A 15,763-nucleotide genomic window follows, 5' to 3' on the forward strand; every position below is an offset into this window, starting at 1 on the left:
TTTGATTTTCATCCCCTCCCGATTTCATTAGATCCCGGTGCCAGAGGTGTGGCCGTGAGAGGCCGAGGAGAGGGGGGATGGTGGAATTTAGCCCATTCCCGCTCTCGCCCGATGCTGCCGCCCCGCCGGGACCCTCCGTGGGGTGGCTTCCGTTCCCGAGGTCCTTCCTATGTAGCGGAGCTGAAAGGGACCACCCAGCCCACCCTCTCTTTTTGCCGAGGAGGACACAGATGCTGGCAGGGTTAAATCCAGAGCTGCTAGAGCCCAGCTCCTATTTACAGAATGGGAAACAAGGGCCTCCAGGGGTTAAGTAACTTGCCCCCCCCTCACCCTCTTTGAAACTCCCTCAGTTGCTTCCTTCTAGAAGGTTTGTCTTCTGTTGGACCCAAATCTGCCAGAAGATAGCCACGTACCTATTTTACCTTAAATTTCCCTCAAGAAACCCTATTTATTCACAGGCTGTTCAGATGAGCAAGTCCTGAGGGGGCTGGGGGTCGGTCCTTCTCAGTTTGGGGGGCAGTAAGTGAAGGATTAAAGATGTTAGAGCTTTCTATAACTATCATTTACTTATAGCTGTATCTCAAGTATCTCTACCTTTGTATCTATTTTATCTATTTATATAGAACGTTTTCTGACTTCCTCTACAATCTTATCTATCTACTTAACAATGGATCTAATATCTATCTTCACATCCATCCATCCATCCATCTATCTGTCCGTCTGTCCATCTGTCTACCTTCACATCCACCCACCCACCTGTCCGTCTGTCTGTCTATCTCTCATGTACCCACCCACCGTGCATCCCCCCGTGATCCATATCTGTCTTTCTGAATGTCGGCTCCTCGGGGACAGGGGCTGTTTCACCTTAGTCTTTGTGTAGCCGTCCCTAGCCTGGTGCCCGGCACAAAGCAGATGCTTTAATAATAACAATACTCAGTGTTGCCCCTGAAGCGCTCTCAGGTCGCAGAGTGACCTGTGCATGTCTTCCCGTGTGACCCTCACCGTTACCTGGGGGCGGGGGCTGCCGTCTTGTGCGCAGGCAGACCCAGGCCGGTGACTCGTCGGGGCCACGGTGGCTCACACTCACCCGGGGCCGGCCTGGGCCAGACCTCGCGCCCAGCGCTCCGCAGACGGGATCTCCCTTGATCCTCTGCACACCCGTGGGAGTGGGTGCTGTCGCTGCGCCCCTTTCACGGGTGAGGAGCCGTGCCCAGGGTCCCGGCTTCTAGTGCCAGAGGCACAGTGTGAATCCAGGACTCTCGAGGCCTGGGCTCTCCGTTGTACCTGGGAGTCTCGGGGGAAGACTCTGGGGTCGACCCTGGGAGTCTAGCTCTGGTGCGCCATGTCGCCTCGGTGCCCGCTGGGCGTGTGACCCTCCATTTCCCTGATGAGGACAAGAGGGAGAGGAAGTGCCTCAGCCCAGGAAGTGACAGGTGTAGGATTCGCACTCAGACCCCCGGCTCCCCAGATTGCAGCTCCGTTCAGCGGCTCCTCGCCACTGCCTATTGGGAAAGGGAGGGGCTGAGCGTGGGAGAAAGCGCCGGAAGGGCAAAGTCTGCGGATGGAGCCGTGGGGCCGCCTGCTCTGCTCCCCGCGGCCGCTTTCCTGGACTTCGCGACCTTCAGAAACTCCATCCCCGGAGATGGAGGCAGCTCCCGGAGGCTTCCTTCCCGCCCCAAGACTCCCTACCCAGGTCCCCCCGGGGGCTTCCTCGGGGCGCGGTGCCCAGCGGTGGCCGGCCTGCCCTGGGAGGAGCCACCGCGGCCTCTTCTCTCCCTCCTCCTCCTTCCCGTCCGAGGGGAAGCTCCGCAGGAGACGCTGCCACGGATCGCGGAGCCAGCGGGCACCGGGTCGGGTTCCGTCCCCTTAGACCCGGATCCCACGCCTCCAAGCAGTGATGGTGGAACCGAGTTCCCGCACGGCCCGGCGGGCGCAGGGTCTAGAACCGGAGCTCGCTGCTGACGCGGCCCGAGGAGGGAGGCCCTGGGTCCGCAGAGACGGGTCCCTCGCCCGTGGACTCTGTGGGGACCGGTTTGGGGGCTCCCCTGGCGGGGCCAGCTGCTCGCGCTGTTTAACGACAGGTTACCACACAGTGAGTGCTGGGGGGGCGCCGCCTCCAAAGGTGACTTAGGGGAATTCCTCAGATGGTTCAGAAAATGGCTGCGTCCAAGCCAGGGCGCGGCCGGAGGAGCCGCACGTGTGCGTTTGGGTGCCGGCTCATAGCCTTTCTACCTGGTTACTTAACACAAAACCGGAGCTCAGGAAAGCGAGCTCTTCCCTTTTGTTGGACCCTGCCCGGGTCGCCTGGTTTTCCTGAATTTGCGTTGGTTCCAATCAAGTGCGAGCTCCGTGAGACCCGACGTTTGCCTTCGTCTCCGTGGTGTCCAGCTCAGGGCCTGGCGTTCTGCAGGCGTTTAATAAATGCTTGTCTCTTGACGGCTAGAACTCTCTGCAAAACACTCCCTCACCTCTTGCCTATGAAAGCTTCTTGAGGTGAGGGTGGGTTCTATTTTTGTCATTGTATTCTAGAGCCCAGCCCAGTTCCCTAGCACACAGTGGGCACTTAATAAATGCTTGTTGAGAGATAGAACCCTTTTCCAACCACATTTTCCCAAGCTCAACTTGAACACATCCTTTCAAAAGTGACTCTGGACAGAGTCCCTCCCCCCCTCTCTTCCTGCCCCCTTCCCCTCCTCCTTTCCTCCCCCCTCCCCCTTCCCCATCACTGGCAGGTGAACCAGAGCTTTTCTGCCCAGTCCAGCTCCTGCAGCGGATTTCTGTTTAATCAGCGTTCCACGGCCTCCTCTTCCCGTGTTCCCACGATGTTAGAACCAACTGACGCCTTGGGAAATTTTGCCCAGCAACAACGCAGCCTCTCGTCGCCCGACGTTAAGTACTGGAGGAAAACCAACCGACCAAACGCTGAAAAAAGCATCTCCCGAGCAGACTCCCCACAATGCTCTGCCACAGGAGCTGTGGAGCCCAGGATTTCCAGGGCAGCAGCCCTAGCTGGGCTCTGTCTCCAGGCAGGGAGGGGAGGAACTGTCAGGAAACATGATGGCGTGGAACAGAGGGAGAGAGACAGAGACGGAATCAGAGACACAGAGACATACAGAGAGAGACAGAGACAGAGACACAGAGAGACAGAGACTGAGGGACAGAGAATTACACACACACACACACACACACAGAGACAGAGAGAGAGAGAGAGACAGACAGACAGACAGACAGAATCAGAGACAGAGGGACAGAGACACACAGAGAGACAGAGACTGAGGGACAGAGAATTACACATACACACACACACACACACACACACACAGAGACACACACAGACAGAATCAGAGACAGAGACAGAGGGACAGAGAATTACACACACACACACACACACACACACACACACAGAGACACACACAGACAGAATCAGAGACAGAGGGACAGAGACACACAGAGAGACAGAGACTGAGGGACAGAGAATTACACATACACACACACACACACACAGAGACACACACAGACAGAATCAGAGACAGAGGGACAGAGAATTACACACACACACACACACACACACAGAGAGAGAGACACACACAGAATCAGAGACAGAGACAGAGGGACAGAGAATTACACACACACACACACACACACACACACACAGAGACAGACAGACAGACAGAATCAGAGACAGAGGGACAGAGACACACAGAGAGACAGAGACTGAGGGACAGAGAATTACACATACACACACACACACACACAGACACACACAGACAGAATCAGAGACAGAGACAGAGGGACAGAGAATTACACATACACACACACACACAGAGACACACACAGACAGAATCAGAGACAGAGACAGAGGGACAGAGACACACAGAGAATTACAGAGAGAGAGACAGAGACGGAGAGTATTTTTCTGTCTGGAGTGAATTTGTGGGAGCTCCAAGAATAGAATTCAGCGTTTTACTCCCCCTTTCCTCCGAGCCCCACTACACTTTTCTCCCTCTGTTATTAGCAGTGCCATTTCTTCCCCCTCCCCAATCTGATTAAAATAGGAAAGGTGACAGGAGCTTTCTTTCCATTCTCACCCAGTCAAGCCTCGTGTCCTGGAAGCTGGACCGAGGAGGAGAGCTGGGTGATTGGCCAGCTTGAGGCAAGGGTAGCAGGGAGAGAGAGAGAGAGAGAGACAGAGAGATAGAGACAGAGAGAATGAGAAGGAAGGAGATAGATGCTTAGAAGGAGGGAAGAGGCTTTACTCAGATCACTAACATTTATTCTAAATTAGGAAAATCTAGACTTCTGAGAGGGGAGGAGTGATAAGAGAGAAGGTGTTGGGGGAGCAGGAGGCCTCTCAGGGAAAACTGACTGCTGGTGATTATTTCTTCATGATGACCTCTAATAGAGTCTGGGGGAGGCAATCCTTCCTTTTGACCTCCAGCCTTTGACCTCCAGCCTTTGACCGCCACCACTTTTCTTGCCCTCAGGCTCCTGAGGCATCAGCAGGAATCACTGCGTGGCTGTCAGGGCTGGGCGGGGAGGAAGTCCTGGGCCTGCCGAGGGCTGGATGGTGAGATGTGGGTCCCATCTTTGTCATTCCGCAGAAGGCCTTTCTTTTGTTCATCCCATGACCTGAAAAAAGAGCATCCCACATTCAGTTGGGTGACAGTGTGGTCTTCCCATCAGTGCAATGGTGGCCGCCCTCCCCTTTACTAAATGTGCTTTTTGGTGCTGTTTATGCATTAGCCTAGTCCTGGCTACCACACGAGTCATTAAAGGGGGAACGCGGGGGCTGATTTTGTGCTGATCCTTTCTGTATGTCGTGGTTGCCAAGAGGGAAAATGCTGTCACACTATATTAAGAGACACCCGAGGTACAGAACGGAACTGGGTTGAGGCGGAAGTGGGCCAAGTGAAACTACCCACCTTCTTGGGCCAGGCCGGTGTCAGTTCTGAAGGGCAGGACCCGTGGCGAGGGATTCTAGCTTGGTATCTTGTGACACTTTAAGGAACAGCCTTTGAGGGAAAGCAGAGTGCAAGGGCTAGACTGGAAGAATAAGGGAAGCTCTAGAGAGCAGAAATCATGATAAAGGGGAAGAGTTGGGGGGTTGTCCTGAGAGATCCCAGGAGGGGGAGGGAGGAACGCTCTTCAGAGATTCTGGATCGAGGAGGTTGTAGGTCAGACGTTTCCGGAGGGCCGAGCCTTCTGTCCCGGCTCCCTCTGCAATCTGCTGAAACCTGGAAACCGCTTCTCAGACTCTCTCTTAATCGGGCAAAATAAAATCCGTCGGGCCCCCAAGGAAACCACCCGTGGGGAATAGTTAGCGACCTATCGAAGCCAGAACAAGTTCAGAGGCCCTGGCTGGGAAGCTCTGGGTATGAACCGGAGCCAGAGGATTTGGGTTTGTGTCGTTAGAAGGCTCTTTGATCCGACTCTTGGAGGTCCCCGGAGATGATGACGGGGGACGCATTAGAGGGGGAGACCACAGACTGTATTAAAGCCATTGGAAGAATTGGGGGATGGGGAAGAGGTAACGTCCCCAGAGGTTACGTTGAGACACAGAGGTCCTGGCCGTGAGACGTGAGGGTCCTGGCCATGGGACACGGGTCTGCGAGGGATGTCACAGAGCTGGAAGGGGCCCACCAAGGCCATTTGTGTTCTGTTGGCTCCTTTTACGGGTCAGAAAACCGAGAATCAGTACGTCTAATGCCTGGCCCCATGAGGGGCAGCGCCAAGGTCTGAACCAGGGACTCCAGAGCTCTTCCCATTTTGTGTCGGCGCTTCTCATTGCTTCCCTCGCCCGCAGGGAGAGCTAGCTCTCAGCGGAACCCCCCGGCTCCCCACGGGATGGATTAACTTCTCGGTTACAGGAAGAGACTGGGGGCTCTCTGAAGGCAGGGCCTGGACGCTTGTAGCTGGCAGCCGGGATTGCTGTACTTGGGGGGACATTAGTTAGAGGGGGCTCCAGGGCAGGCAGCTGTGGAACTCCTGGACAGAAGGGACGGGCAGAGAGGCTGGAGCGGGCTGGAGAGGAAGCTTCTGGAGGGCAGGAGGGGGGCTTCTTCTTTTGCATTCCTCATCCCGGGCTCCCAGAGGAGGGCGTCAGTCAGAAATTTGTGTTGCTTTGATTCATAGAAAAGGAAGTGGGCCATAATAAGGAACTGGGGGGATGCAAAGACGAGGGGGAGCGGAGGGGACAAGGGGTCCCCGTTGCTCCCATTTGCCTCTCGCTCCGTGGTCTCCATCCACTCTGGCCTGTGGTGGAAGCGTGTCCTTCCAATCCCCGCCCCCCATAGTTTTCCAAGCTGCTGAGTGCGGTCTCTGGGAAGGCGTTTCCTCTACCTCACCATGAACAGCAGATTTCTTTGGCCTTGGGGTTTGGGCGAGACTTATGTTTAAGGAATGCCGATAACTTGGAAAGAGTATACAGTAAGTGCTCCGTAAATGCTTTTGGCTCACCGCTGGCGGTGGTTTATTTATTTCTGACTAGGTTTCTGGCTCCAAAAGCTGTTGCGGAGCCCCGTGAGCTTGCCTGGGCACCGGGCGCCCGTTGCTTGGCCACCGCGCCTCCATTTTGGGGCCCAGTGCCGGAGGCGGGTCTTTTCTGATGTGCTCGGCAAGAAGTCATTAGCGCAAATTCTGTGGACTTGGCGGGCTGGGAAGGGATGGCGCGCTGGGCATGGACGGTGCGCTGGGAGTGGAAGGAGGGCAGGGCGCGGAAGGAGGGCAGGGCGCGGAGGGTGCGCTGGGAGTGGAAGGAGGGCAGGGCTCGGAAGGAGGGCAGGGCGCGGAGGGTGCGCTGGGAGTGGACGGCTCACTGGGTGTGGACGGGGCGCTGGGTGCGGAGGGTGCGCTGGGTGCGGAACGTGTGCTGGGCATGGAGGATGTGCTGGGAGTGGACAATGTGCTGGGCGCTCACCGGTTCCTGGCTCGTAGTAACCACCAAGGCCATGTTTAGTGGCAGCCAATGCCGCGGGCCGGGGAAGAAGCAGGCTTGACGCTATAATGTGTGTGGGACCGGCGGCGAGGACCGGAGTCAGAGGACCCACCTTTGCAATTCTCTGGCCTCGGTTTCCCCATCTGTCAGTGAGAGGCTGGGCCAGGACTGTCTCCCACGGCCCTTCCTGCAGCACAAAGAGCCCTCTCTCACGGGACTGGGGGCCTTGCTCTCTTTTGGCCCTTGAGGCTGAGGCCCGACGCCCGTGCGGTGAGGGGTGAGGGGCTCTCGGTGATGGGCTCGGACCCTGACTCCCGCCTGGTTCCTCTCACGTCCCCGCCGCCGGTGTCGGCCACCCCGGGTGCTTGTTATTGGGGGGGGGCGCTGGAGGGCAGAGATGGGATGAGGGACGGAAGGTCAGGGTCAAGCGTCAGTAAAGGGCCGGAGCCACGGGGAGCCGGGCTTGGTGCTGCTCCAGCAGGAAGGACAGAGAGCAGATTCATAAATCCGTCTCCTCTTTATTACTCAATTCCCGGGCTGAAGGTTCGTTGACTTGGCAACCTACTCCCCGCCGCATGTGACACAACGTGATCACCTTATTGACAGATCTTGATTGTGATTGAGAACGGAGTTATTCCCCTTGGTCACCCACAGTGCTCCAGCGGGGGAGTCAGGTGTCACGGGGAGGGGGGAGGGGAAGCGGGAGAAGGGCAGTCGGGGTGGAGGGGGGAGAGGCCGGAGAAGGGCAGTCGGGGTGGAGGGGGGAGAGGCCGGAGAAGGGCACCCGGGGTGGGGGAGGGGAGAGGCCGGAGAAGGGCACCGGGGTGGAGGGGGGAGGGGAGAGGCGGAGAAGGGCACCCGGGGTGGGGGAGGGGAGAGGCCGGAGAAGGGCACCCGGGGTGGGAGGGGGGAAGGGGAGAGGCCGGAGAAGGGCAGCCGGGGTGGGAGGCTGGAGCTCTCACCAGGAGGAAGGGAAGGGGCAGGTCTGGCCCCGGGAAAGGCGAGGCTGCCGGGGGAGGCCGGAGAGCTGTCTGCGGAGATTGGGAGGCAGCCGCGTGGAAGACGTGGCCCAGGGGCAGCCGCGAGCATTGGGCTGGAAGCTCCGGAGTGGCAGATTTAGGTTCGGTGCAAGGAAAGTGTCGCCACAATTAGAAGAAGCCAAAGTGGACTGGACTGGCCCGCCCCTCCCCCGGCTCAAGCAGAACCTGGGGAAGAACTTATTTGGGGGGTGACCTTTGGTAGGAAGGAGGAAGGGAAAGAAGGAGGGGGGAAAGAAGGAAGGGAAAGAGTAGGGAGGGAGGAAGAGAGGAAGGAAGGAAGGGAGAGAAGAAACAAAACATCTGTTTTACAGATGAGGAAACTGAGGCAGGTGAAAGTTAGATGTTTCATAGCTAATTGACCTATCATAATATCATAAGTGATTGAGTCTGGACTTGAATTTGGGTCCTCCTGACCCAGGTCACTTCCAGAGCTAGAAATGGCCTCCGATTTTTACAGATTCAGGGAAACTGAGGCTCATGGAGGTGGTGTGAAGTCTCTCATGAGCCCAGGTGGGAATGCAGACTGGAATGATTTTGTTTACACTGGCTCCAAATCTGCTCCTCTCTAACTCAGTTCCGCCTCAGGGCAGGGGAGGAAGAGGAAGGGCCCAGCACACAGTAGGGGTTTAATAAATGCTTGTTGGCTGTTTAATCTGATAATTAGGCCAAAAGACAAAATGGGGCCTGATTTCTGCCCCCACACAATACACTTCTTGACATAAACCTAGACTGGGACAAAGAGGCCAATTTATGAAATTAAATTCTGGTTTTATTTATTTATGAAATTAAATAACTCTTCCCGGCTGAACAGCAGGGAGGCGCATGCTTGGATTCCTTGCCATTATTACAAGAAGGGAACCTGGGGAGGGGGGAGCGTCCCTGGCCCCGAGTTCCGCTTCAGCCTCAGAGACTTACTGGCTGTGAGACCTTGGCCAAGCACCGTTTGCGGCACCGCGCCCCCTCCCTCTGAGGACCCACTGGCGCACAGTGGGGGCATCTCAGCTGCGGCTGCCCCTGCCTCCTCCCCCCACCTGGGGCTTCGGGGGTGAGGGCCCAGTTCTGTCCCCCACCTCGTGGGGAGTGGGTGCTCTCTGCATGCAAACACACACACGCAGTGACACGGACACACGCACACGTGTGCGCCTCTGCGCGGCCTCTGTGCTAACGTGTCCGTGGGAGCGTCAGGCGGTCACCGCGTGCACGTGGCGCTCTCTGACTGGAGGCTGGGAGGGATGGAGCCGGGAGGCCGGAATTGGAGGCTAAACCAGGAGGGTCGGGGCCTGGATCCTGCCGCAGCCAGATCAGTCTGGGAAATGGGCTGACGGTAACATGGTCCTCCCAGGGTGTCATGATCCAGTGAAATAATGTCTGGGAAGTACCTAGAAAACCTTAATCACACTCTATAAAAATAGCAGCTCTTCTTCTTATTGTAGTGGGTCACAGAGGGACTAAGAGCCCGTTTTTACAGATGAGGAAACTGAGCCTCACAGGGGGTGTGACCCTGGCCATAGTTTTGCATCTATATATACGTATGCATCTATAAGCTTTCTCCCTCCTCTCCTCCCTGTCTTTCTCTGTCTCTTTTTCTTGTGATTCTGTCTCTGTTTCTGTCTGCCTGTCTGAATCTCTTCTCTCCTCCTTTTCTCTTCCTCTTCTTCCTCCTCTTTCTTCTCCTCCTCCTTTTTTTCTCCTCCTCCTCCTCCTCCTCCTCCTCCTCCTCCTTTTTGTCTTCCTTTCTCCTCCTCCTCCTTCTTTTCTTCTCTTCCTCCTCTTCTCCCTCCTCCCCCTCCTCCTTCCCTCCCTCCTCTCTCTCCCCTGTCTTTCTGTGTGATTCCGTGTCTCTGTCTCTCTCTGTCTCTTTCCCTGTAACAGGATCAGAAGGTTGGCTCTCCCAATGCTGAGCTAAGAACACTTCCCTGCCCCCGGGCCCACGGTGGGGTCTGTGTGAGGGCTTGGCTGATTCTGTCTCGCTGTGAGAGCCTTTTGTGAAGCGCCTCCTCCCTGTGCCGGGTGCGGGAGAAGTCGGGACCAAAAGGGAGCCCTTGTCCTCTAGGAGCTTATGTTCCAGAGAGACCCGGAGACTCTGGGCCTTTCTCATGGTGCGGTTTGGGTTTGGGGGGAGCCAAGGCCCCAGGGAGATGAGAAGGCAAGAGAGGCCCTGCTGCCCCCAGGCAGTTCCCATCCTGAGGCCTGGAGGAAGGGCCCCCCCAGATACTGAAAGAGTTTGCTGATGCAGTTAGGGCTGGCCTGTCCTCGGTGATCTTTGGAAGGTCACGGAGAAGGGGCAGGAGTGTTCCAGTTGTTCAGAAGGCCTCTGGGCTCTAGGATCATGGCCTCTAGTATCGTGGCCTTCAGGCTCTGGGATCATGGCCTTCAGGCTCTGGGATCATGGCCTTCAGGCTCCGGGATCACGGCCCTGACTTGGACTCCCAGCAGCATTCTAACTTGGGCCGGGCAGTGGGGCGGGGGGTGACTTGTGACTATTGAAGAAAAAGTGCTGATGACGACCAGCCCCAACGGCTTCACCACCAGTCGGCTGGGCCAGACGCCGGGGTTTCCCTGGGATCGCTGGACTTTCCAGATTGGTGGAAGAGAAGGTGGCGAGCGGGGTTTCAGAGTCCCCGGATGAGACGGAGGAGAGAGGGGCCGGACAAGACTCCGAATTACTCTCACTGAGGTCCAGAGTCTGGTCGGCGCCATCCTGGCGGCGAGGGCCCGGTGAGGGCCCCGGGAGCAGCCTTTGTCCCGGACCGGGGTGTTTCTGTCGGTGACCCGGACAAAGGCCTCCTTGGCGTGTTTTTCACGTGTTCAGAGGAGGCGAAGCTGGGGAGGAGGCCCGGGAGGGGAGACTGACGGAAGCGACGTCCCAGAGGGTCTCGGCAGGCCCCAGCGCTGGGCGGAAGCTGTGAGGGGGGAACTGAATTGAGAGAAATGTCAAGCCCTCCATCGGGACGGCACAGGCGCAGGCGCGGGCCGAATGTTAATCTTGCAGTCCCTGGGCGACACGGAGGCTCAGATGGGCCGAACACGCTAATTCCATCCTAGTGGTCGGGCCTGGGGAGGGGAGTCCTGGGGCTCGCTACGCCATCGGACCCCGGCCAGAGGAGCGGGTGCGTCCCTGGCATGGCGAGGGTCAGAAACCCAGAGAGCTCCCTGGGCTGAGAGCCACCCGTTTGCTGAAGGGCCCTGACATCATTCTGTGTGGGAATGGCGGGGAAATTGGGCATGACTTGGGGAGGGAGCTGTCCTCAGTGCTGGAGGAGGGGGGCCTGGCTCTGTCCAAACCCCGTGTGCCTCAGGGGACGGTGGGGAGCCACGGGGAGGGGCGAAGGTGCAGGAGGGACCGGGCAGGGGTGCTGTGAAGGGCCCACCAAGGTGGAGGGAAGACATTCTCTTAGAGCTCTTTAGCCCCTCCCCCAGGCGATAGTGCCCTTCCCTATTACCTTAAATTTACTGTTTAAGAATCCATTTTTTGGCTGTTTTTTTCTTTTTTTAATTGTAACTTTTTATTGACAGAACCCAGGCCTGCGTAATTTTTTACAACATTGTCCCTTGCACTCACTTCTGTTCCGACTTTTCCCCTCCTTCCTTTTCCCCTCCCCCAGATGGCAGGCAGTCCTATACATGGTAAATATTAAGCATCTGAATTTATTTGATTTCCATTCCTTATTCCCTGCCCCGGCCAATGAGAAAGCAAGAAAAAGAAATAAAATTAGGACAAAAACCCCCAATTAGTCCACAAAAGATTCCATTTGCATCAGCTGCATCTTCCTGCATGTTCCCACCAACTAGAAAGTTCCCTGAAGGTGGGGACTGTTCGGTTTTGTCTTTATGCTCCGAGTGCCTAGAATGCTCACGTACACACAAACACACACACTCACACACATGCATGCATGCACACATTCACACACGCATGCACACACACATTCACACACGCGTGCACACACACACACACACACACACACACACACACAGTCTGGTACCTGGCACCCAGAAGGTGCTTAAGCAATGCCCTTTGACTTGGAGACTTAGGGCTGAGCCCAGGCCTGGAACAATGGCGGCTGCACAGTCTGTCTCCTGCCGCCTGTCCCGGAGGGAACGCCCTGCCCCCACATGCGCGGGGTCCCTTTTTGTAGAACGACGGGTCTCACTTTGGGATTCACGGGGTTTGAAGAACAGACTTCCAGGGGAGCCTGATTTCGGATGGAAAGAAGAGATCCGTTTCCATTTTGACTAAGCTTTGGTTTCCTTTACTTTAGTTGGTGCGTTTAAGAATGTGATTCTGAGTTGGGCAGCCCAGATGCCCGAGGAGGTCTGAGACACAGAAAGGTGAAGAGCCCCCAGGTTAGAGCTTTTCAAGGAAAGGGACCTGAGGTCTCGCTTGTTGGAAAATCCTGCAAGGGATTCTGGTCTAGGAAGAGGATGCATTGGGGGAGGCACTCAGGGGATCAGCCCTCCGGAGAGCACTCAGCACCTTGGGGGATCCAAGGAGCACTGATGGAAAACCTTAGCTGGTGGAGGATCTGACCTTTGCATTTTAGAGGTTGGGAAACAGCTGGATCTGGCTTGCAGAGATCCAGCTGATTTTTACAAAAGAAATTTTTGCCTTGCTCCTTGGTGTGGGAGGGCTTTGAGAAAGACAGACCCTGATGGAAAGTGAGGGGTGGGAGTGGCCAGACCACCAATAATCTAAGGAAAGAGCCCAAGAAGAGGGTCTGGGAAGTCATGACCTCATCTGGACTCTGGCCATAGACTGGAGACGTGTACCGCTGTATGACCTCGGGGAAGTCCCTTCCCTTCTCAGTTCTCTGTATAGCAGGGATAGGGCTAGTACCAGCCCCCCAGGATTGTCCCGGGAGGACGAGGATGAGAGGGGATTTGTAAAACATGGCCCCAGATAGCTGGTAGTGCGGTGTTTCCATCGAGGCGGCGTCCTTGGGTGCTTGCATTGAGCAGGTTATTTACGGTCCCATGTTTGAGGAAACTCCCAGCTCTTGGGGGGGTTTTGTTTATTTGTTTTTGGCAATTTTTCCCGAACTTATCAGATCTGGAGAAATGAAATAATTTTGTTGGGAAACTTCTGGGGGCTTCTTTATTAGGCGTCAGACCACATACACGATAAAAATGAACCCGTTCAGTATGGCTGCCGTTGGCCTTTTGGTCACATCCATTTCTGAATATTCTGAAACAACAGGAAAAAAATCAGCTGAAGCCCGGCCTGACCATGTCAGTCAAGTCTGACCACATCCCCGTGCTCCCATCTCCACCATGAAAGGAGGGAGGGAGGGAGTGGGGGAGGGGATTTTTCTCGATTCTTCTCCAGAGGCGAGCTTGGCCACCAGCATCATGCGGCTTCCGCAGTCAGCAGGAACAAGCAGCTGTGTGTGCTGAGCTGGGCATGGAACCCCAGTGCCGTCTCAGAGCCGGCGACGAGGCAGTTGAGAGGCTTAGAATATGGGGCTGATGAAATTAAGGACGCGGGATTTTATGCCCATTTGGAGCCATTTCATTTTTCATTTTATTTTTTAAAAATACTTGATTGCTCTTTTCTGTTTCTTATGTTCCCATAGTTATTTCCAGTATTCCTTCTCTCAGAGAACCGTCCTCTATAACAAATTGTATTTTTTAAAGAGGAAAAAAATCAGTTGTCCTGATGCTCCCCGTGTGCTCTCACCTCCAGGAAGAAGTGAGTTGGAGGTATAAATGATTTATTTAATTCATGTTTGTGGCGGGGATTTGGGCCTAGCCCTGGGCACAGGTATTCACCATTGGTCACGGAAAGGACCACAAGGAACTGGAAAGTGGGTATATCCATCCTTACATCCTGACCCAAGGGTAGGGATTGGAGTAGCATCAAGAAAACCCTTTTGTGGTTTTAAATTTTAAAATTTAAATTAAAATTTAAAAATTAAATCTAAAATGTTTAAATTTAAATTTTTAAAATTAAATTAAATCTAAAAATTTAAAATTAAGAACCGGCATGATTTGTGGATAAAGGACTAGATTTTAATTCAGGAAGCCCTTAGGATCTCTGACTTGAGACGATAGCTAGCGAGTCCCTTAGTCTTTCTCAGCATCAATTTCCCGATCTGGAAAATGGGACTGACACTATCTGTAGAACCTCCCTCATGGAGCTGTCGTGGGAATCCAGGGTGATAATGTGCTTTGTGAAAGCTAGAGCACTAATGACATGACAGTTAATTTTACTACCGTTCCTAATGGGGAGGTGGTAACGTCATTGAATTGTGACATGGCAGAGCCGATCCCTTCCTGAGCTCCGGGGCGGATGAGTGACTCGCTCCGACTTCATCCAGCCCGGTGACTGTACTCCATCAGGGTGTAGGTCTCCTGACTCTCAGGCTCGACTCTCCTCTGAGCCCCAGCACCGCCTCAGTACAAGCCGGAGCAGCACGGACAGGAGGACCTTTCCTTACAATGGCCACAAGTTGTATTTAATTACTGTGTGTGGTTCAACTGTTTATTTTTTTTTAATTAAATTTCCTTCTTAAAAACCAATGTTTTTTTTAATTTTTTCCCCTCCTACTTCTCTCTCCCCCACTGGAAAAAAGAAAAAGAAAAGCCTTGTAGCAAATATACTTAGGCGAATAAAATCCATCCTCGCCTCAGCCGTGGCCAAAAACGAACGTTTTTAATATTGTAACGTGGAAATCATAGCGTTGTGGAAAGTCCCCCCCGGGGGCCACTGAGGGACAAGGCATTGAAACCGGCCCCGACCCTAGAGGCAGGTGCGGTGCCTGAATGGGGAAGGGGTGGGATGTTCAGTGAGAAGTGGGGCAGGGGCGCAGGGCTCTGAAGTAGGAAGAGCCGCACCCTGTCCTAGTACGGAAAAGAACTAAAGGCCTTGGGGAGATGGGACCCGCGGAAAGGCTTCTTGGCGGCCGAGGACCCCGCGCCGACCTGCAGGAGGGACAGGGAAGTGCTGCTGCCCCGGCTGGGGCGGGTGTGGACACGGCGCGGTCTGGAGCCCCCCACCCGGAAATCCGCGTTTGCTGCCGTGGGGATGCTGTGTACACTTTCGGGTGGTGCAGATCCTCTCCGCGACTGGCTGTAAGGGCAGGACTGTGCTAAGGCAGGCCCGATGACTTCGAAGCCAGCCGGAAGGATTCTGTCCATGGGTCGGGCTGTGGGGTTTGGGGAAGGCTTGGCTCAGTGGCCTGGAAAACAAATCCCGGGTCGTGTTCCGGGGCCCTCGGGGAGGATGCGCCTTGGGCGCGAGCGGGCAGGTGGGAGGCGCGGGCTCGTGTCCAGGCGGCCTCAGACGGACCACACAAAGTTCAGACGAGCTCTTGGCTCGCCTCGCGTGGGCGTCCTTTGGGCAAACCTTGCCACACCTCTGGCCACGTGTCCGCCCACAGCTGCGGGCCCCTTGGCACAACGAAGTTTTTAACTATAGAAGACTCAGGGGCTTGCTGAGTTACAGAAAATGCTCATCTGAGCTTGTAGAGGGAGCGGCTGAGCCCAGCGAAATCATGGATGAGAGCAATAAAAATTCCATGTTCTCACTTTGCCGAGGAATGGACTCCGTGCAGGAGAGCGCAGGGAGCACGGCCGGGGTCAATGAGCCGGATAATGCTTCCGTTTTCCTCACTCCCCTCCTTATTTGTGCTCAAGGCGGGTCTGTGGTTTATTTATTTATTTTTTTTGGGGGGGAGGGATAAGCACTAAGTGCCTATTGTGTACTGTGCTAAGCCCTGGAGACATGAGGCAAAAGACAGCCCTTGACCTCAGAGACCTGGCACTATAGAGTGTATATGTCTGTATACATCAA

The 15,763-nt window shown here is 55.2% G+C and overlaps 1 protein-coding gene and 1 long non-coding RNA gene across 2 annotated transcripts in view; one reads left to right on the plus strand and one right to left on the minus strand.

The window, feature by feature from the left end:
* CACNA1D (calcium voltage-gated channel subunit alpha1 D) overlaps positions 1-15,763 on the plus strand; it is a 305,670-nt gene that overhangs the window by 21,285 nt on the left and 268,622 nt on the right. The gene's annotated exons all lie outside the window — the stretch shown is intronic.
* Positions 4,210-7,576, minus strand: LOC127550210 (uncharacterized). The gene is made up of 3 exons (XR_007950792.1): positions 7,047-7,576; positions 4,923-5,012; positions 4,210-4,629 (listed from the first exon to the last, which is right to left on the minus strand). It is a non-coding gene; the product is annotated as an uncharacterized LOC127550210 (long non-coding RNA).

This window comes from Antechinus flavipes, chromosome 1 (assembly GCF_016432865.1).
Source record: "Antechinus flavipes isolate AdamAnt ecotype Samford, QLD, Australia chromosome 1, AdamAnt_v2, whole genome shotgun sequence".
Taxonomy (NCBI): domain Eukaryota; kingdom Metazoa; phylum Chordata; class Mammalia; order Dasyuromorphia; family Dasyuridae; genus Antechinus; species Antechinus flavipes.